At 46.4% G+C, this 22,714-nt stretch overlaps 2 pseudogenes across 4 annotated transcripts; one reads left to right on the plus strand and one right to left on the minus strand.

The window, feature by feature from the left end:
- The first annotated feature begins 30 nt into the window (after nucleotides 1-30).
- LOC309521939 (beta-1,3-galactosyltransferase 2 pseudogene) lies at nucleotides 31-22,216 on the plus strand (annotated as a pseudogene). Of its 3 annotated transcripts, none has more exons than XR_014224641.1 (2): nucleotides 31-409; nucleotides 20,663-22,216. The product of XR_014224641.1 is annotated as a beta-1,3-galactosyltransferase 2 pseudogene (transcript). The 3 variants fall into 3 exon arrangements; XR_014224643.1 differs by lacking the exon at nucleotides 31-409 and adding an exon at nucleotides 18,550-18,656; XR_014224645.1 differs by lacking the exon at nucleotides 31-409 and adding an exon at nucleotides 18,894-18,990.
- On the minus strand, nucleotides 8,169-14,838 carry LOC309521927 (beta-1,3-galactosyltransferase 1 pseudogene; annotated as a pseudogene). Its single transcript, XR_014224642.1, has 3 exons — nucleotides 14,753-14,838; nucleotides 14,158-14,375; nucleotides 8,169-9,855 (listed from the first exon to the last, which is right to left on the minus strand). The product of XR_014224642.1 is annotated as a beta-1,3-galactosyltransferase 1 pseudogene (transcript).
- Nucleotides 22,217-22,714: the final 498 nt, after the last annotated feature.

Below are 22,714 nucleotides of genomic sequence, written 5' to 3' on the forward strand. Positions count from 1 at the left end.
CAGTGACAGATATGCTCATGGATGTCCACATGGGTATTTCAGGGAGAAGCTATGCCACAGCCATCTTTGGGACGTTGCAGGAACAAGTGAGGCAGGCACCTTCTCTGGGATAGAGACAACAGAAGGCATTTGCCTGGCAATCCTGGCCAGTGGTTCCTATCAGGTCTAGAAAAGGAACGTGCGTTGCGCTGTGGTCTAAACCACTGGGCCTCTTGGGCTTGCCAGTCAGAAGGTTGGCAGTTTGAATGCACATGAAGCGGTGAGCTGCTGTTGCTCTGTTCTACTGAAGAGGCTCCTCATGAGGCCAGAGGAACATCGCCCGGCTGTGAGGCATGAAGGCTGCTCCCCACAAGGCCCTTTCCACCTGGCCTAGGGGGTGAGGCCCACACTCACCAGCCCTACTGAAGAGGTGATTGATTGATTGATTGATTGATTGATTTATATCTATCTATCTACCCCACCCATCTGGTTGGGTTTCCCCAGCCGCTCTGAGTGGCTTCCAACAGAAGGTTAAAAATATAGTGGTACCTTGGGTTACATACGCTTCAGGTTACATATACTTCAGGTTACAGACTCCACTAACCCAGAAATATTACCTCAGGTTAAGAACTTTGCTTCAGGATGAGAACAGAAATCGTGCTCCAGCGGCACAGCAGCAGCAGGAGGCCCCATTGGCTAACATGGTGCTTTAGGTTAAAAACAGTTTTAGGTTAAGTACAAACCTCCAGAATGAATTAAGTACTTAACCTGAGGTCCCACTGTATATTAAAACATCCGTCATTAAAGAGTTCCCTAAAGAGGGCTGCCTTCATGTGGCTGGAGGAAAATTGCCCAGCTGTGAGCCGTGAAGGTCACTCCTTGCAAGGCCCTTTCTACTTGGCCTAGGGGGTGAGGCCCACACTCACCAGCCCCACTGAAGAGGCTCCTCATGAGGCCGGAGGAACACCGCCCAGCTGTTGTTTTATTGATTTAATATGCTGTAAACCAGTGCTCCCCAACCTTTTTATCGCCGCGGACCGGTAAATGTTTGATAATTTTTCCGTGGCCCGCTTGTTTTGTTTTAATAATTTTAATTTAATTGTATTTAAACATGCCTTCAAAATAAAATACAGCTACACCAAAAAATGAATATAAAGTGATTTATTTTATTTAACTCACTAGAATGCCAAATCAATGAGAACCCTGAGCTTGTTTCTTTGCACCGAGACGGTTCCATCTGGGGGTAATAGGAGACAATGACACCCGAAGTGTGTTGCTTATGTCCAGTTTATTCCGTTGTTTTGTTTTGGTTGCTGTCACTGCAGAAAACCCCGCTTCACACAGATAGGTTGTCGGAAATGGCAATAGGGATTTAAGTGCTGTGGTGGCAATCTCAGGGTATTCCGCCATGACTTTAATCCAGAACATCGGCAGAGTTGTTGTCTTGAACATAGTTTTAAGGCCACCGTCATTTGCAATCTCCAGCAGTTCTTCTTCTTCTTGCATAGACATGCTAGGTTCGCCTGATTTGTTGGCAAATGGGTCGCGGATCCATTCCTTACCAGTTTGTGGGTCCTTTGTGGTTGGGAAGTAGCGCTCAAACTCTTTTAAAAGCAAAGACAGGTGATCGCGCACCAACTGGCAGAATGAATGTTCAAGCTCAGTCTCGCCTACAATCCCTGCTAATGTCTGAAACATGTCCCAAATGCCTCTGTTCACGCGCCGTCCCCACAACTCCAGTTTGGCTTTAAATGCAGCTACTTTGTCTGACAACTTGAAAACAGTTGTCGTTTTCCCCTGAAGGCCCAGATTGAGTTCACTGAGCAGGCTGAATATGTCACACAGGTAAGCCAGTTTTGCGACCCATACCTTGTCACTGAAATGTGCTGCCAGCGGTGACTTCTTTTCTGAGAGAAATCTTTGCAATGGCTCTCGTAATTCAAATACTCTGGTTAGCGATTTTCCTCTGGATAACCATCTTATTTCTGTGTATAAGAGAAGGCATCTGTACTCTGCGTCCATCTCCTCACAAAGCTGCTCAAACATGCGCGGGTTAAGTGTGTGTGCTTTGATGTGGTTAATAACTTTAACGACATCCATCAATACACTGTTAAATTCCGGCGACATTTTTCGGCTTGCCAGCATTTCCCTGTGAATGAGACAATGCATAGATTCACTCTCAGGTGCAACCTCCTTAATCCGAGCAGTTAAACCAGACAGTCATCCGGTCATGGCAGCAGCTCCGTCTGTGCATATGCTGACACAAAAGGACCATTTCAGTTTTTCTGATATATAACCATCCAGTGACTTGAACAGTTCTGCTCCTGTGGTGTTGGTTGGCAAAGATAGTGCACATAACAAATCCTCATGCACATCCTCCTGATATAGATATCGCACATAAACAAGTAGTAGTGCCTTGTTGTCGATATCTGTAGATTTGTCAGCCTGGAGTGCATACCACGGTGATGTATTAATCCTCTCCAACAATTGTGCCTCAATGTCTTCGGCTATTTCCTCAATGTGCCTAGTCACAGTGCTAGCTGACAAAGGCACATGTGCTATCTTTTCCACAGCAGCCTCTCCTAGAAGTTCCCGGCAAATGTCTTTAGTGGAGGGCAAGATCAATTCTTCACCAATAGTAAATGGCTTTTTAGCCTTAGCAATGCGGTTAGCCACCAAATATGATGCTCTCAGTGCATTCTCCTTTATTGATGTGGTGGCCCTCATAAATATCTTCTGTGCTTCGTGCTCCCGTTTTTTTCTTTCAAAATACTCCAGGGGCTTGTCTTTTATGCCAGGGTGCTTGGCGGTCAAGTGGCGAAGCAGTTTTGAAGGTTTCATTGCCTCATTAGAGAGCTTCTCGCCACAAACTAGGCAGAGCAGTTTTGATGCGTGGGAATCACCTGTCCCGATAAATCCATATTTCAAATAGGACTCATGGTATTGTCTGTTAAAAGTTGCATGTTTCTTTGATGTTGAAGCAGACACAATGTTGTGTAAAGCAGACACAATAACACATCAGTACACACGAGTACCGGTGAACAGATAGAAGAGCTAGAAGAGTCATACCTTCTCTTTCTCTTCACTCCACTGCTGCTTGCAACCGCTCAGCTCCAGATGTCACCTAAATCCGAATGTAAATCAAAAAACTATCAACGCAAAAATGTGATCAGTGTTTTAAATATATGACCAGTGTATCAAAATAACTGTGAAATATATATATAAATCACAAAAGATGACGGTGCCCCCTTTCAACACAGAGATGCCAGCGTGCCCCTTTCAATACAGAGATGCCCCATCATTCCGCCTTTCAATACAGAGATCATCGCGCCATAGTGCTGAGTCTCCTCAATAGCAGAGAACCCCCGCCCCCCCCCCGTGCACTTATGCCTGAACCCGCACAAACACATTCGACCCAGGAGTTGTTGACCTAAATAAGTGCAACAGGCCTGGGTGAATGAGAGGGCATTCTAATAAAACCATTGCTGCTCCTCTTTCCGTTTGATAGTGCTGAGTCCCCCCCCCCCCCCGTGCACTTACCTCACGGCAGCTTCTCTTCAGTCCCCGCGTCTCCGACCTCGAGTCCTCAGTCCTCCCGTGGCGCCTTCTCCTCGGCCAATGGCATGAGGTTTGCCTTTCGGCGAATCAGGAAGCAGGAGGACCTGCTCCCTGATTGGCCAGGAGGAGCATCAGTGTAACAATAGCAAATTTTCATTCGCTATTGTTACACAATGGGCGGGCTTGAGAGGGTGCAATGCTCTGCGCATCGGCCGCCCGCCACAGTGAAATGATTTGAAGTTCCTCGGGCGGCCCGGTGCCGATTGATCCACGGACCGGCACCAGTCCGCGGCCCGGGGGTTGGGGATCACTGATGTAAACCACTTTGAGATTTTTATTAAAAATATAAAGCGGTATAGAAATTAAAGAAATCAATAAGGCTATCCACTATTATTTATTCTTTCCACTGAACCCTTAACAGCAGCAATAAAACACAATATAAACTTTTGGAGTGTTGATATAAAAGGTTAAAGTCCAGATGATCACTTTGTTCTCACATGAAATTGTGCTTTTATTGTCTAACCCAGAGGAAATGATGCCTGAAGTTTGGGGAGAATTAGACTAATGAAGCAAAATCTGATTTGCAACTTAGCTAGCTTCAACGTTTCCCTTTGATAACTAAAGTATTTGGGAACATGTAACTGTAAGGAAAATAAATTTTGTTCTCTTGCTCTGGCAGAGGAAACAGAAAATGAAAAGTAGGGGAAATCTAAATCTCTCATGCCTTGGATGCATCACCACAGTGAAGATGTCAATTCTTGCAAGGTTCCTTCCTTTTTATTCCAAGTTTTACCAATTGTGATTGCTCCTGAGTGACAGGGTCCAATTCAGAAGTACCCTTGAGCTGTAGACCTGCTCCTTCCACCAGTTTAGAAAAATTATGGATAGCATAGAGAAAGTGTGGGTCTCCAGCTGTTTTTGGACTACAACTCCCATGAATCCCTGGCCACTGGTCCTGCTAGCTAGGGATGATGGGTGTTGTAGAGGCATGCAGGTTTAGAGGCTTGTTTTGGGTCCTAGTAAATTAATCTTCCTGGACCTCATCTGTTTTGCTGTGGCCTCCCCTCTGGTTGTGGGTCAGAAGCTCTAAACTCGCACCCCAGTCCCGAAACACAAGACACAATTCCAGGATCAAATCTACTTTCTCACTAAGCAAACCCTCCAACATTTCTCCATTGAAAATAGACGTGACATCCTATTCCATAATACAGTGGTACCTCTAGATACGAACGGGATCCGTTCTGGAGCCCCGTTCGCATCTAGAGGTAAATGTAACTAGCGACAGCATGTCTGTGCACGCACGTGTTTCTTTTCGCCACTTCTGCGCATGCACGTGACTTCATTTTGAGCGTCTGCGCATGCGTAAGCGGCAAAACCCGGAAGTAACGCACTCCGTTACTTCCGGGTTGCCGAGGAGCGCAACTCGAACGCGCTCAACTCGAAGCATATTTAACCCGAGGTATGTCTGTAATCATTTTATTATTTATACCCTGCCCATCTGACTGGGTTGTCCAAGCCACTCTGGGCAGCTTCCAGCATATATAAAAACATAATAAAACAAACATTTAAAAACTTCCCCATACTGGGCTGCCTTCCAATGTCTTCTAAAGGTTGTACTGTATACAGCGGTACCTCAGGTTAAGTATTTCATTCGTTCCCGAGGTCCGTACTTAACCTGAAACTGTTCTTAACCTGAAGCACCACTTTAGATAATAGGGCCTTGCGCTGCTGCTGCGTGATTTCTGTTCTCATCCTGAAGCAAAGTTCTTAACCCGAGGTACTATTTCTGGGTTAGCAGAGTCTGTAACCTGAAGCGTATGTAACCCGAGGTACTACTGTAAGTTATTTATCTCCTTGGCTTGGGGGTCGCATAACTCCATACCCTCCAATATTTCTTCGATGAAGATAGGGACGTCCTAAGGAAAAGCACGACATTCCAGGATCAAATAAAAAACCGGGACGGCTTCTGTAAATCTGGGACTGTCCCTGGAAAATAAGGACACTTGGAGGGGCTGCTGGGGGTCCTCTCCATCTTTCTACATCCTGGCCCACAGATCAGAGTCCTGCCCCCAGTCCCTGTCAGGGGGCACCTTCTTCCAAGTCCATTGGCTTCTCTCTCTCTCTCTGCTTAATCGCAACTTATCTGAAGCGCTTAATGGGACCCAACCAAGGCAGGTAACCCTCTCACAGACCAATTCAAGGACATTTGAAGTTCATTTTTTATAAATACCATATTAGATTAATGTCTGGTTAACTACAACAACAATTTCCCCCTTTTTTCTAATTTACACAATAGCTTCTTGTTGTTGATCTCTTTCGCTTTCAACATGGGTATTATTTCTTGTTTCTTCTTTTTTGTGTGTCTTGTCTTACTCTGTGCACTTGTAATTAAAAACAAAAACAGTTTTCCTTCAGTCTATGTCACCCAAGCTGAAGCCCTAAACCTTTTCTTTCCCTGCCAACTAAGGCACATATATTGAGGAGGAGCCTCACCCCTCCCTGTTTCACACAGTCTTGGCGCTATTGATGACTTCCCTGATGAGTTGATCACAGGATTTTACAGCTTACCTCCCAGGAATTGTTGTAAACAAAATCTGCTTTGTAGGTTCTCCATCGGTAGGAGAAAATAACAGAGGCCACCAGAGAAGCAAAGCAGCTAGTAAGCCTGATCTTTATTGAACTGCTGCAACAGGGTGCTCCCCTCACACACAGGAAAGGAGGAGGACCCAGAATCAAGGTGTGCCTGCCCTTATGTAGACATTTTAAATTCCCTGCCCTGGAGCTCAAGACCACCCCTCCATACATCATACATACACCACAGAAGGGGTGTAACCCAAGACCACCCCCCACAAACATCATACCTATATCACAGAAAAGGTGGTCTACAACAGAAATTTGAATGCTGTTGCTTTTCCTGTCTGTCAGGTTATCTGAGAATGCCTTATCCGATTGCCTTTCCTGGTAGTCTGGCCATTCCTTTGAAATGGTGATTTCCCAATTCCTGAGACAATGGGAAGGTTCCCTCACCCCCTCCCTCCTTGCAGAGAAAACATTTGGTCAGTTTGGGAGTCAAAATGGTTTCAGGATGTCTTCCTGTGCTGCTCCAGACATGAGGTCCACACATCTATGTACGTGCTTGGTTGTTACATTTATGAACATTTATTATATATATAAGACCTTAAATTTTTTATTTTAGAATGCTAAAGTGGTGCTTCAGGTTAAGAACAGTTTCAGGTAAGGCATTATCAGGTACCCCGGAAGGCAGGAGAGAAGCAACACTTCCAAATTTCTTTGGAGACCGCCTCCTTCTGTGATGTATATATAATGTTTTGGGGGGTGATCTTGGGCTACAGGGTGGGCAATTTCAAACTTTTTAGAGGGACTTGCACACCATGTTTCAGAGTTCTCTTCCCTCCTGTGTGTGGTGAGTGGGGACCCTGTTACAACAGTTTATTTTATTTAATAAAGACTAGGCTTACTAGCCGCTTTGCTTCTCAATATACTCTGGTTGGCCTGTGCTATTTTCTCCTACCAATAGGGAACCTGCTTAAGGACTCTATACAGGCTCTGGAATACCCCATAAGGGAAAGGGAGCAGTTTTTTTGCCTATAACACAAGAATCTGTCAGAAGAGAAAGAGTGCACTTTTCTGGAGCCTCAAGGTGCAAGGATTCCCAGCCCAGACTGCAAACCTATTACCATGAGGAGGGAAAGTGATGCTAAATTGTAGCTCATAGCTGTATGTAGGTGCCTCCTGTCCAGCTCTCGTGAGATGTGATGTTCTGCAGAACGGAGAGAGATTGCGCAGTTAAATGAGGACCTGAACCTTGAGATACAGAGAGATTTGTGCTTGCCTATGAGACTTGCTTTCTCAAGAACAACCAACCCCCGAGTTCCTTGTGCATAATAGACTGCATGGAGGAACCATCGGTGAAAGGCTGGTGAAATTGATCCCAGGGGCACAGTAGAAGACAGGGCTGCCGCTTTACAGGCCCAAAATATATGTTAGAGGTCTACTTGACACCCATGCTGCCATGGCATGCTGTAAATGCAATTCACAGCTGTTTCTGATGAGCTTTCTCAGAATTTTCCTCCCAAAAGGTTCATTTGGGTTCTTATTAACAAAAATCAGCAACGTGTGTTACTGGGTTTTGGGGCAACACCAGAGTCCTTAAGCGGGTTCCCTATTGGTAGGAGAAAATAACACAGGCCAACCAGAGTATATTTGGGCAGAAGCCGAAAGAAGTTTCAGTAAGTGAAAGTTTCAGGAAGAAGTTTCAGTAAGTTATTGGAGACTGACAATTTCATTATATCAGTGATCTGGAACATATTCCCACCCAGAGTCTATTCTGGGGTGGCTTCAGGGTATACGAGAAACCTGGCAAGTGTCTTTCTTATATATTACAAGCTAATAAAACACTTCTCAGATTGTATCATCATAACCACAGCATTATTTTAGACACTAATTTTCTCCCACTTAGCGGCCCGCAAAGCAACTTACAATTAAGAAACACAAACAATACTAAAAAAAAAAGATACAGATATATAAATAAATCAGTTTAATAAAATCATAATAAAACAAAAGACATAGATTACCGTATATGAATTAAATAGGGAACAACGGGGTTTTTCTTACGCAGGCATTTAAGTCTCCGGCCAAAATTATAAGACAAGTGAAAAAGGCATTCAGTAAAAAAATCAAGTCTGTTCTTGGGATCCCCAAGGGCACTACAAGGCCCATCAAGACTCCCCTGCCCCTATCAATTTTTAATGATGAACTAGGATCTTTTGGCTTAGGGGAGAGTTGGCTGATATGTGCTGCCTGCTTTCTAATGTTTTTAATTTGTTTTGCGGGGTGCAGGTGTTTTAGGGTTGGGGGGGGGGTTCTGGGCATTCCCAGTTCTTCCTCCTCCAAAAACTAGGTGCGTCTTATGGTCTGGTGCATCTTATAGAGCAGAAAATACGGTACTTTTTCTGAATGCTCTTCCCTGGTTGAGGATTCACCTTTTCAACCTTATCTCATCCTTCAAAGAGAACAGGGAATGGCTGGGTTAACGTCTTTATGGTGATTCATGTATAAATAATGCTGCGTTGTGTCTTGCGAGAAGCTCTTTGAAAACAGAGTGTGCATATATATTTATATATATGAAAAAGCAACAAGGTGACAAATACGTCTTTTGCACAACTGGCAACAACCCAAAGAGGCAGGTCCTTGCAAGTCTGGTTCTGGTCCCGAAAGCCAGGCCAAATCTGCAGCAGCTCCTCTGGGACCACCAGAGGATGCACCACCACCACCTTGGAGAGCTTGCACTTCTCATACTTGGCATGGAATGTCTTGAAGAGACCCCCGGGGCTGTTTGTCACACTGATGCCCAGCTCATACAGGCAGATTCCCATGAAGGCATCTTCCATGTTAATGACCCTGATGGTCTTTGCTACCTGGTAAATCTTCTTGGCCAGATCCCCAGAGAACACATACCCTGGGCCAGCGCAGTAGGGCGGGTAGGTTTCATTGGGGTACACCTCCCATGGCACATACCACTTATGGGCCTTTTCACGCACTGGCTTTAAATTCCTACAGATGTACCCTGTCATGTAGTTCTTCTTGGGTGGCAGGTGAGGCTGCAGCAGCTGGGACACCATGTAGTTCACATTGAGAAAGATGTCACTGTCTGCCTTCACCACGTAGGTGGCATTGGGGCAGAACTTGCTTATCCACTCCATGCCCATCAGAGTCTTCAGGGTAAGGTTGTTGTAGGTATCCAGGAAGTCCTGCTGAATAATGTCTCTGTGGATGGAACTCTCCTCTTCCAAAAGGGCCTGGAGAGGATATCCAAATTTTGGGTGGACACCCGTCAGAAAGAGACGAAGAATGGAAACCCCAGGCACTGAGCTCTCGTTGCCCCACGTCTGCCGGATGGCCTGCCTTGTGGCAAAATCCTGGGGCTTAGTTATCACCAGCAGGATCAAGAAAGGGCTCCTCTTCTGGCATTTCTTTGGCTCGTTGAGAAGGAACTTATAATCAGTGGAATAGACAACCTCCAAGGGATGCCGCTTGGCCACTGGTGGTGGTGGTGAAATCAGACCAGAGGGCTTGGTCTCCTTTGTCCTCTCCAGTGCAGATTCCCATTTGTTCTTTGCAACAAGTAGGAAAAGGAAAATAGAGCAGAAGAGGACCATGGTGGGCAAATGCTGCAGCTTGGTCATGAGAATCTTCCTGGCACCTTCCATACTTTTGGTGGGCAGGAGGAGGGCACTTGCAGACTGTATGTGACCTGGGAGAGATCCTGGCCAGCTCTGTCCTGTTTCCAATGGCAACCTGCAAAAGAGAAGCCCAGTGAAAGGGAGGTGAATTCTGTTCTCTCTCTTTCTTTCTCTCTCTCTCTCTCTCTCTCTCTCTCTCTCTCTCTGTGTGTGTGTGTGTGCAAGGGGAGCTTTGGGGATCAGGCTGGGCGCACATAGAACCAGTCTGCCAACTGCCGACACGCTCAGGACCAGCTCATAACACCTGCCTTCTTGCCCTTGCTATCTGTTTCTGTAAGGAAAACATGCACTCTCAGGGATTGGCATTATTCACTCAACCCATCTATTTACAGATCCATTGGAATCCGAATAAAGTGTTATATGAGTTTGTGGGTCCCGGACTCCTGAACTCCTGGATCCAGTAAGTGTTAAACTAGAAGCCAGACCAGCTTCCTGATGAGGTAATCACCTGAATGATGAGCCATTAAAGGAAAACAAAGGGAAGGGGCTCTATCTGAGACAGCAAATGGGTGGGGCCCCTCCCCCAGCTAGAAAGACAAAGTTAACGTTTTGGGGACTGTGGTGTGAACTAGAGCAGTGTTTCCCAACCACTGTTCCGCAGCACACTAGTGTGCCGCGAGATGTTCCCTGGTGTGCCGCGGGGAAAATTAAAAAATTCGAAAGATTTTTTTTTTAAGTCAAATTTTCGATTGGGGCGCCGTCACTAGATGACCCCTGGGGTTCCCTCCCTCCCTCCTGCTCTGCGCCTCCCTCCTCCTCCACCTCCTCCGGGGAGGCCCTTCCTGGCTCTCGGCCAAGGCTTGGCAGCTGCCACTCACTCACTCGCTCGCCCACCCGTCCCTCCATCCCTGCACCCGGCCTCTCCCCCTCCGTCCCCGGCACGGGGGCTGCCGGGATCCGTAGTCCCCTCGCCCTTGGGCTCCGCGCCTGCGCGGGGTGCGCAAACTACGTTTCCCAGCATGGCCTGGCGGGCCGGGCGTTTTGTTTGAAGCGCTCTTCTCCCGGCCATGGAATGAGCGTAGCGGCGGCGGCCGGGCGGCCAGGGGCTCTTCTGCGCAGACCCCGCGCAGCCTGCCTGCGCCTCCGCGGAGATCGGGCGGCAGGATGGAGCCCGGGGATCCCCGCGGAGGCGGAGCGGCGGAGGCTGCCCCCCAGGTAGGGCTGCGTCGGGGTGTGTGTGTTATTTTTGCAATGCTGCATCGGCGCCGGAGGGGACGCATCGGACCGCGGGGAGACCCCTTGGCGGGCGTGCAAGGCAATGCATGCGTGCAGGCGTTGCATGGAGTGCAGTGCAATGCAATGGCAACGCGGCGCCCTGCATGCATGCATGCAACTTCCACCGGCGCTCCGGACTTGGCAGGTGAGGGGGGTCCCCAGTGGGCGGCAGAGAGAGCCGGGAGGGTGAAGGGGAGCCGGGGGGGAGCAGCGCTGCTCCCCGAGCCGAGCCCGGGGGGAAACTTCGGCGTCGTTGTGCCGGGTGTTGGAAGCGGAGGCTGGCGGGGGCCCCTCACCTGCAAAACCTGGTCGCCTCTCATATATTTCGTGCATTGCATTCATCGCCCGCTTTCTCCTCCAAGGAGCTCCCGGGGGCGCGCGTGGTTCTCCCCGTGTTATCCTCGCAACAACAGCCCTGCGAGGTGGGTCAGGCGAGTGGCCCAAGGGAGCACCCAGGGATTGTCCTGGCCAGGTGGGGTGATTTGAACCCTGCTCTCTGCCCGGTCTTCGTCCTCATTTAGCCCCCACATGTGCATGACTGTGCATGACTGAGGTTTTCCCCCCTCGTCTTGGCTATGGTGTGAGTCTGTGCTGTTAATTAATGGGGTTCTGCCTTTGGAGAAGATGAGCCAGCCCTCAAGGAGGTGATTATGTAATTTGCTAGCAATTCATGTCCCTCCCGGCGTGACGCTGCGTGCTGACGTCACGGGGCTGTAATGGTGGTGTGCCTCGAGATTTTTTTCATGAAACAAGTGTGCCTTTGCCCAAAAAAGGTTGGGAAACACTGAACTAGAGGAAAAGCTGCAGGCTGGAAAGGCACAGAGGCAGAGCATGATGTTTGATTTCTGCTTGGATCCACAAGCTGTGGCTACGGGAGAAACAATCACTTATTGAGGTGATTATGCTCCGGCACTCTCCATCATAGGCTCAGGTTGTATATATGTATGTGTCAATTAACCATGTAAAGACCACACAGTCTCCACTGTGCCTCACTTCCAAAAGGAAACACAAACTCTGGGTAAAGTGCCCAGCTGGGTGTGTGCCAGGGTGTCTGGTAAGCTGAAAAGCTGAAAAGCTTGCACTGATGGAACAATTGCCATTATGCTATATGGAATTCCTCCAAATTAGGCCATAAAATTTGGACTGCACTGAAAGAACTGCAGCATAAACAAAAATTCATGAGGCGCAGGAGGCAAATTGAGCAATACAGGTAGTCTAAATCTCAACATGTTTAGAGCGCTACGTTATTCATCTGAAACGAATAGCTTACATGTTGTACATGTGGTGCTAAAATGGCAGACTTTATACATGTTGGGTGGAATTATTTAATTACTCATAAATTATCTGTCTCCTGAGAAATCTCTATGTGGGAGAAGAAGCTACAGGTAGAACTGGATATGGAACAACTGATGAGCTCCAAATTGGGAAAGGAGTACGACAAGGCTGTATATTGTCTCCCTGCTTATTTAATTTATATGCAGATTTCATCATGCGAAAGGCTAGACTGGATGAATCCCAAACTGGAATTAAGATTGCTGGAAGAAATGTCAACAACCTCCTGTACTTGTTCTACATAGGCTATATTTGGCCTCAGAATACCATTAATGAAAAATGGACTTTAACCTTGTACATCAACACTCCAAAACTTTACATTGTGTTTTATTGATGCTGTGCGGTGGAAAGAGCAAATAATAGTGGATAAACAATAAAACAGTAGCCGGGCGATGTTCCTCCGGCCTCATGAGGATCCTCTTCAGTAGGGCTGGTGAGTCTCAGCCTCACCCCCTAGGCCAGGTGGACAGGGCCTTGCAGGGAGCGACCTTCACGCCTCACAGCCGGGCGATGTTATTCTGGCCTCATGAAGGCAGCCCTGTTTAGGAACGTTTTTAATGACAGATATTTTAATATATTTTTAACCTTCTGTTGGAAGCCGCTCAGAGTGGTTGGGGAAACCCCGCCAGATGGGCGGGGTAGAAATAAATTATTATTATTGCCCTTCTCCAGTCTTGACTCCAGTACAGATTGAGCTGACTTGCCTGTTCTGCTTCTCCACCAGAAGAAGCAACAGCTTTCTGCTGAATATGGAGAAATGGTCCAGACACACCTGCGCTTCTTTCGGGTGGTTCCACATCTTTTTTCTTTCTTTTTTGCAATTTTGCCAAAAAGCTCAACAAACAACTTCCCCTCAACAAAAAATCAGCAGCTGCCCCCGCCCCCAAAAATTCAACAACTGCCGCCCCCCAAAGCCACTTCAGCAACTTTTGTGTCCTGATTTTCTCCTGTTTGAAATATGGCAACCTTAGACTTAAACCTTAAACGGCAGAAATGACCGGCAGAATCCGAGACCAGGGAGAAGAGTCGGTGGAAGAAGATTGGAAGAAATTTAAAGATTATCTACAGAAATATTGTAAAATTAATGAAGGATAGAATGATGTTGGATAGTAATTAAGGGGTTTCCAGCTGTAATGCTTTAAGAGAGTATAAAAAAGGGTTATAAACGGGTTAAAATTTAATGGTAAGGATTTGCTGAACCAATAATTTGAAGTGGAATACAAAAAAGGGAGGTATGAGGAGGTCTGGGAAATAAGTTAAAGGAAAATAAGTGATAGAAAATATGTGTCTTTTTTTTTAACTGTCTTTATTTTGTATTTTTCTTTTCTTTTTTTTTTACTGTATTACTTTAAAAAAACCTTAATAAATATTTAAAAAGCTCAACAAACAACTTCCCCTCAACAAAAATTCAGCAGCTGCCCCCGCCCCCAAAAATTCAACAACTGCCGCCCCCCCCCAAAGCCACTTCAGCAACTTTTGTGTCCTGATTTTCACTCTTTGAAATATGGCAACCTTAGACTAGGTCTCCTCCAGAGACAGTATAAAAACACAAGGGGCTGCCATATGAGAGACAGAGGGCTCAGCCCCCAGCCCACTCACCCGCATATCTCTCCTTGTCACCTTTGGTGACCAAGCAAATGGTTAAATAAATACAAGCCTGCTCTATGAAACACCTTTGCCATCATCAATTTCAAAGGAAATCTCATTCAGTGCTCCAGGTATTTGTTCTCTCCCTCCTTGAGGGCCTTTCTACCCCTCTCCCATTCTCTTCTCTGAGGTGCTTTTTGCGGCATCTCAGGTGAGCACTTACCTGCCCAAGGTGCTGTTCACTCAAAGTCACCAGCTGCCTTTGACAGAATACTCCAGCTGCATGTCAGCTGCAATTTACCTTTCCCTGGGAGGGTGTGGCACAAAAGGAAGGGGCAACGCCTACGTCATCCAGCTAACACAGAAGGGAGGGAGCAGGGACTCTGCTTCCAGGAGAGTCTTTTTTCCAGGACCATTGAAGCACCTGGAAGGACTCACCACCTGCTGTTGGCTTTTTGCAGTATGGTAGCGCTGCAGAGAGCTTGCTGGGGAGACCTTGCATTAAAAAGGGACTCAAAAATAACTTAAAGGTTTTAATAAGAAAAACAAAAACTCCATTTACACTAAATACACCAACAAACCAGACCCAACCACCAACCCATCCCCCAGGGTAATGGGAGAACTAGGTGCTGCTCCTTATATACTCTACCCAATTGCTGACATAGTTTAATCAGTACAACTCAGCAGCACCTGCTATGTTTCACAGCTGTAAAGCTGGGTCTCGTTAGTTTGCTCTGGCCCTTGCTCTGGCCCCTTAAAGACATACACATCGGGTGGAACAATGATGAACCTTTACATTTAAAGAAACCATTCAACACCTGCATGCCAATCCCATGCTGAATCTCACACACACACCAGAAAAGAAGAACATGCCCCTCAGAACCCAAAGCCAAGCATAAGAACAAGATGAAAGGGATACATTTATTTTATATAAATGTATTTTATATAAATGATTATTTTATATAAATTATATACATGTGCCAATGGGTGTTATCATAATGCATACCCTCCATCATTTCTCCAAATAGGGAGAAGGTTGGCAGTTTGAATCCCCGCGATGGGGTGAGCTCCTGTTGCTTGGTCCCAGCTCCTGCCAACCTAGCAGTTCGAAAGCACGTCAAAGTGCAAGTAGATAAATAGGTACCGCTCCGGAGGGAAGGTAAACGGCGTTTCCATGCTCTGCTCTGGTTTGCCAGAAGCAGCTTCGTCATGCTGGCCACATGACCTGGAAGCTGTACGCCGGCTCCCTCGGCCAATAAAGCGAGATGAGCGTCGCAACCCCAGAGTCGGCCATGACTGGACCTAATGGTCAGGAGTCCCTTTACCTTTAACCATTAAAAAACCTCCCACTTCCAGGTCTCTGCAACATGGCAGGCAGACCACAAATCTGACAGCTATGTCAGATTCGGCTTTGTGGAGTGAAGGAGAAGAGTGCAAGGGTGATACGCCTACCCCAAAAACCCCAAGAGGAGCATTGGGGTGTCCTGGGATCCTGCGGCTCACTGATGGCGCTGCAGCAAAAGGAACAGAGTGGGGGGGTGGGGGGAGCCAAAGGTTCCTGAAGCTACCAACATGAGTTAGACCAAGCTGCGGGAGGCAGTGGAAGACAGGAGTGCCTGGCGTGCTCTGGTCTATGGGGTCACGAAGAGTTGGACACGACTGAACAATAAATTACTTCATAAGAAGTCCGTTGTGAACCAAATCCCTCCCCCCTCATTTAGGGCTTATTCTGGCTTGAAATCCATTGGGGCTCATCCATCACACACCCCAGGCCTATTTTGCACACCTTTCTCAATTATTTTTTGAATCCGTACTTGTCTGCAAAACACTGCAGCATTCTTAGAGTCCTTTGGGGGGTATTCCTCTAAGTGCTCTGGCACTTCAGAGGTCACTTGGTAAAAATGGGTTGGATGAGGATTCAGCTGGAACCAATCCTACCTTGAAGCACACTAAAAATCAATTAACCACCACTTTCCGGAACAAAGAGCTGAAGGTTTTTTGTGGGGTATAAATAGTAAAATTATGTTGGAGGGTATGGTTTCTGCCAGTTTTCAACCTCTAGTCACCCCCACAAGAGTTAGGGTACACTTTCTCTGTGGCTTGGCTGAAAGAATAGACACTAATGTGAGATGAAGTAAGATGTGATTAATTTAAACATATAATTCTTCCAGACCAGAACACATTGGTTTACCAATGTGAGGTTTATTATGCAGACACCACATCCAAGGCAATAAAAATACAAAACATTTGTTCTTGCTTCCTGAATATATAATAGTAGATAAACAATAAAACAATAGCCGGGTGATGTTCCTCCGGCCTCATGAGGAGCCTCTTCAGTGGGGCTGGGTGAGTCTGGGCCCTGCCCCCTAGGCCAAGTGTAGTATCCAAACAAACCCCTGTCATGCAAAAGAGAATGTCAACAATGTTTAGGCAACACGATGACCACATGCATACTTTATAGACAATCTTTATAGAATTCCTTCAAACAATAACAACTTTAAAATGGAATCTCAGTCTCAAAGTCTCTGAAAATCTTTAAATGAAGCGAGGTACCAAACTTTGTATTATGAAAGATAAGCTGTGAAGCTTTGTGTATTCAGCAAATATAATGTCCAACACTGAACAGAGATTCCGGATATTGACTGCTGTTTCGTAGATCTTTGTCAGCGCGGTGGGAGAATATAGAATTGTTTCATAAACTGAAAATAAAATTTTACAGACTATGACCTGCATGACATATCACTTTACAAAAATTATAAAATGTAATACAAACAGTAATGAAAAAGAGTACATACCCCATCTTATTTCGAATGAATATACGTGAGTGAAAATATCAAACGCTGTGGAGCAGTGCTCATGTAATAATGTAGTCACTGTAACTAACAATATTTTTTGAGAAACATCTAAAGCCAACTCCAGGTGATGCTAATAACAATGAGTTTGAGTTTAAAGGTACAGTGCAAAGTAACAATACAAATACAAGGAGATTGAGATTAAAGAACAAGTACAAAGAAAATACAAATAATCAAATGAAACAATTAAGAAACAACTCAAGAGTTAAGGGACATTATATTATGTGTGCGTCTTATGGAGCGAATGCAGGCTGTGCAGCTATCCCAGAAGCTGTGCTGGTCCTGTGGGCTAACCGAGAGGCGAGGTCCGAGTCCAGTCCGAGGTCAAAGGTGCAGTATGGAGGCAGTCCACCAAAGCTGATGCTGGGTCCAAGGCAGGGAGTCAGGTGAGGTCAGGAGCTCCGGCAGAGAGGCAGGACAGGGTGCCGGCAGGGACAGGCTACTAACAACGTTGCTCCCGCAACTTGGGACTGGGGCTAGCTGGCTTTTATCTGTCCCGATGCGCAGGGTGGCCCCGGTCCACAGGTGACTCGCTTCGCCTGGCCTGGAGGCAAGCACTCCTCCTGTGGGAACTTAGTTCCCTCCGCCTCTCTGCCCTGAGCCTCAGCAACTCAGAAGAGGCTGGAGGGTTAACCGGATCCAGAGGCAACCTCAGCTTCCCCTGACGGGGCTGAGAGTGGAGCACCTGCAGGCAATGGGTCCTCCATCACCTCTGGAGCCAGAGCAGACTCAGCTGGTGCCTGCACCTGAGGATCCAGCACAGGTGAGGACCCTTCAGGCTCAAGCCCCAGCCCCGGCTCAGCTGGTTCTGGAGGCGGGGAATCCTGTGCAGGCTGGGATTCCTCAAGTTCAGCATCCAAATCCCAGGCCAACACAGAAGCCAGAACAGCAAGGACTTTGTAGGACTTTGATTTTAGAACAGTGCTTGTTTTATTTGGCCATACTCGGCCATGTTTGTTGGTGCAGAGGGGGCAAAGGCTAAAAAATGTAGGCATCCAAGACAAACTGAAGTGAGTTGATGGAGGGAATTTTCCTTAAGGGGGAAAGAGGTGAGAAGAGCAGTCCAGCTTCTGATGCCATAGCAACACCTAGTGCCAAAATCAGGCATTTTGAGTACCTTGACACTTTTGCCTTTTCTTTTACTGGAAAAAGGGAAGGGGTAATGCTGACTAGAGCTGGTGCAAATGCAAGCTAAGAGATTTAGTTAAAGTTAAACAAAAAAAAAGCTGCTTTTTGGCAGTATGCCCTTCAAAATGGTGGAAAATATAATAAATATAGTTTTGATTTTAAAAAATACATTGCACACAGCTCAACAGCAATATTCCATTGTGTTTACAGCAATATTCCATCGTGTGAGAAGCTTCGTGCAACATCTTCAGCAGCAAATAATGATGCTAAACAGGGAATCCAGAAAATGTTTCCATCTTCCTCTGTTTAGGTTGCTGAGTTGCAGCACTTCAAACGAAAGTGCAGTGACAGATATGCTCATGGATGTCCACATGGGTATTTCAGGGAGAAGCTATGCCACAGCCATCTTTGGGACGTTGCAGGAACAATTGAGGCAGGCACCTTCTATGGGATAGAGACAAGTGAAGGCATTTTCCTGGCTGATGGTTCCTATCAGGTCTAGAAAAGGAACGTGCGTTGCGCTGTGGTCTAAACCACTGGGCCTCTTGGGCTTGCCAGTCAGAAGGTTGGCAGTTTGAATGCACATGAAGGGGTGAGCTGCTGTTGCTCTGTTCTACTGAAGAGGCTCCTCATGAGGCCAGAGGAACATCGCCCGGCTGTGAGGCATGAAGGCTGCTCCCCACAAGGCCCTTTCCACCTGGCCTAGGGGGTGAGGCCCACACTCACCAGTCCTACTGAAGAGGTGAATTATTATTATTATTATATCTACCCTGCCTATCTGGTTGGGTTTCCCCAGCCACTCTGAGTGGCTTCCAACAGAAGGTTAAAAATACATTAAAACAGAAGTCATTAAAAACTTCCCTAAAGAGGGCTGCCTTCATGATGCCGGAGGAATATCGCCCGGCCGTAAGTATGAAGGCCGCTCCCTGCAAGGCCCTGTCCACCTGGCCTAGGGGGTGAGGCCCAGACTCACCCAGCCCTATAAAAGAGGCTCCTCATGAGGCACGAGGAACATCGCCCGGCTGTGAGGCGTGAGGGCCTCTCCCTGCAAGGCCCTCACCAGCCCTCCTGAAGAGGTGAATTATTATTATTATTATTAATAATTTAAACCCCGCCCATCTGGCTGGGTTTCCCCAGCCACTCTGAGCGGCTTCCAACAGAAGGTTAAAAATACATTAAAACATCTGTCATTAAAAACTTCCCTAAAGAGGGCTGCCTTCATGAGGCCAGAATAACATCGCCCGGCTGTGAGGCATGAAGGCCGCTCTCTGCAAGGCCCTGTCCACCTGGCCTAGGGGGTGAGGCCCACACTCACCCAGCCCTATAAAAGAGGCTCCTCATGAGGCACGAGGAACATCGCCCGGCTGTTGTTTAATTGATATTTTTTTTTATTTAATATGCTGTAAACCACTTTGAGATTTTTATTAAAAATATAAAGCGGTATAGAAATTAAATAAATAAAAAAGGTTATCCACTATTATTTGCTCTTTCCGTTGAGCCCTTAACAGCACCAATAAAACACAATGTAAAGTTTTGGAGTGTTCATATACAAGGTGAAAAATGATCACTTTGTTCTCACATGAAATTGTGCTTTTATTGTCTAACCCAGAGGAAATGATGCCTGAAGTTTGGGGAGAATTAAATGAAGCAAAAACTGATTTGCAACTTAGCTAGCTTCAACGTTTCCATTTGATAACTAAAGTATTTGGGAACATGTAACTGTAAGGAAAATAAATTTTGTTCTCTTGCTCTGGCAGAGCAAACAGAAAATGAAAAGTAGGGGGAATCTAAATCTCTCATGCCTTGGATGCATCACCACAGTGAAGATGTCAATTCTTGCAAGGTTTCTTCCTTTTTATTCCAAGTTTTACCAATTGTGTTTGCTCCTGAGTGACAGGGTCCAATTCAGAAGTACCCTCAAGCTGTAGACCTGCTCCTTCCAGCAGTTTATAAAAATTATGCATAGCATAGAGAAAGCAGATTCAGAAAGCCTTTTCTCCCTCTCTAATAACACTTGAAATTATGGACGTTCAATGAAGCTGAAGGTTGGAAGATTTAGGGACAGATAAAAGAAAGTATTTCTTCACTTCAAACTATGGAACTCTCACCCCATGATTAGGCAGGACTCGTAATTGCTTCCTTTTCGTTAAAGGTATTCTGTAGCCTATGTAGCCTGACAATTAGGGCAAGTACAGGAGGTTGTTGACATTTCTTCCAGCAATTTTAATTCCAGTTTGGGATTCATCCAGTCCAGCCTTTCGCATGATGAATTCTGCATATAAGTTAAATAAGCAGGGAGACAATATACAGTACAGCCTTGTTGTACTCCTTTCCCAGTTTTGAACCAATCATTTGTTCCATATCCAGTTCTAAGCTATCCTTGTTTCAGATGAATAAAGTAGCGCTCTAAAGGTGTTGAGATTTAGGCTACCTGTATTGCTTCATTTGCCTCCTGCTCATTTAACACTTTATTCGGATTCCAATGGATCTGTAAATAGATGGGTTGAGTGACTCATGCCAATCCGTGAGAGTGTATATTTTCCTTCCAGAAAGAGATAGCAAGGGCAAGAAGGCAGGTGTTATGAGCAGTCTAGAGCATGTTGGCAGTTGGCAGACTGATTCTACATGCGCCCAGCCTGATCCCCAAAGCTCCCCTTGTGTGCGTGCACACACACACACACAGAGAGAGAGAGAGAGAGAGAGAGAGAACAGAATTCATCTCCCTTTCACTGGGCTTCTCTTTTTCAGGTTGTCTTTGGAAATGGGACAGAACTGGCCAGGATCTCTCCCCCACCCATGTACAGTCTGCAAGTGAAGGTGCCAGGAAGATGCTCATGACCAAGCTGCATAATTTGCCCACTGTGGTGCTCTTCTGCTCTATTTTCCTTTTCCTACTGGTTGCGAAGAACGAATGGGAGTCTCTTAAGACGCTTTTCTCACCGCACGACATCAAGGTCAAGGGCGGCCCAGATTCCACATACAATTGTAAAAGTGCCGTAGGATTTGAATGGGAATGTGCACTGGAGAGGACAAAGGAGACCAAGCCCTCTGGTCTGATTTCCCCACCACCACCAGTGGCCAAGCGGCATCCCTTGGAGGTTGTCTATTCCACTGATTATAAGTTCCTTCTCAACGAGCCAAAGAAATGCCAGGAGAGGAGCCCTTTCTTGATCCTGCTGGTGATAACTGAGCCCCAGGATTTTGCCACAAGGCAGGCCATCCGGCAGACGTGGGGCAACGAGAGCTCAGTGCCTGGGGTTTCCATTCTTCGTCTCTTTCTGACAGGTGTCCACCCAAAATTTGGATACCTGCTCCAGGACCTTTTGGAAGAGGAGAGTTCCATCCACAAAGATATTATTCAGCAGGACTTCCTGGATACCTACAACAACCTTACCCTGAAGACTCTGATGGGCATGGAATGGATAAGCAAGTTCTGCCCCAATGCCACCTATGTGGTGAAGGCAGACAGTGACATCTTTCTCAATGTGAACTACATGGTGTCCCACCTGCTGCAGCCTCACCTGCCACCCAAGAAGAACTACATGACAGGGCACATCTATAGGAATGCAAAGCCAATGCGTGAAAAGGCCTGCAAATGGTATGTGCCACAGGAGGTGTACCCCAATGAGACCTACCCACCCTACTGCGCTGGCCCAGGGTATGTGTTCTCTGGGGATCTGGCCAAGAAGATCTACCAGGTAGCAAAGACCATCAGGGTCATTAACATGGAAGATGCCTTCATGGGAATCTGCCTGTATGAGCTGGGCATCAGCATGACAAACAGCTCCTTGGATCTCTTCAACGTGTACAAAGTCAAGTATGAGAAGTGCAAGTTCTCCAAGGTGGTGGTGGTGCATCACTATGGGCCAGAGGAGCTGCTGCAGATTTGGCCTGGCTTTCGGGACCAGAACCAGACTTGCAAGAGTTAAAAGGGAGGGAGGTGAACAGACACACAGCCTCTTGTGGAGAAGTTGGCGTCGAGGACTGGCAACATGCAGGCATTTTTCTGTACAATGGACAAATCCATGCCAACAAATTGAGATGAGGAAGGAGAGGATGGCTCAGAGAAGAAGGGAGATTCTGTGCTTGTCGAAATTGGCATTTATGCCCTCAGAAGCGAGCTGGTCCCACATAACATGATCATCGTGCCGTGTGGTTTGTTGCCATTCACACTGCTCTCCTCCCCGTAGAATCTCTGCAGCTGCTCATAGCAACTTGTTTGGTCTGCTCTGAACTGACCATTGTGCTACTAATGTGCCAAAATGACAACCTCAGGGTTTTGAGATCATCACAGCCAGCACCTCACCTACTGGAAGAGAGCAATCCTCAGGCCATGCTTAGGATTGGCACTACGTAGGATTGCCATACGTCCAGGAATTCCCGGAAATATCCTCTTTTGGCGGTCCTAAATGCCCATCCGGGGGAATTTTACATTTTAAAGCAATTGTTCGGGATTTTGGGTTTTTTAATATATATACATTTTTTTGTGTGCAAGCAGTTCTGTATGTTTACCTCTTGAAATATGGGAACCAAAAAAAGCTCAACAATTTTTGTGTCTGCAAACCCTACACTAGGGCAATGCAGAATTCACGTATTCCAACATGTTGAAATGCAGCCTGGTCATCTTTAGCGTAATTTAAAGCCGATCAGTAGAAGTTTCCTTCACAGTAGGAAGCCATACTCCACATAGGACCTGCCTCTTTGGGTTGTTGCCAGTTGTGCAAAAGACTTATTTGTCATCTTCTGTTGCTTTTTCATATTTATAAATATATATATATATATATGCACACACACATACAC

The sequence above is a fragment of the Podarcis vaucheri genome (genome assembly GCF_965113315.1).
Source record: "Podarcis vaucheri genome assembly, chromosome: 17".
NCBI classification, from domain to species: Eukaryota; Metazoa; Chordata; class Lepidosauria; order Squamata; family Lacertidae; genus Podarcis; species Podarcis vaucheri.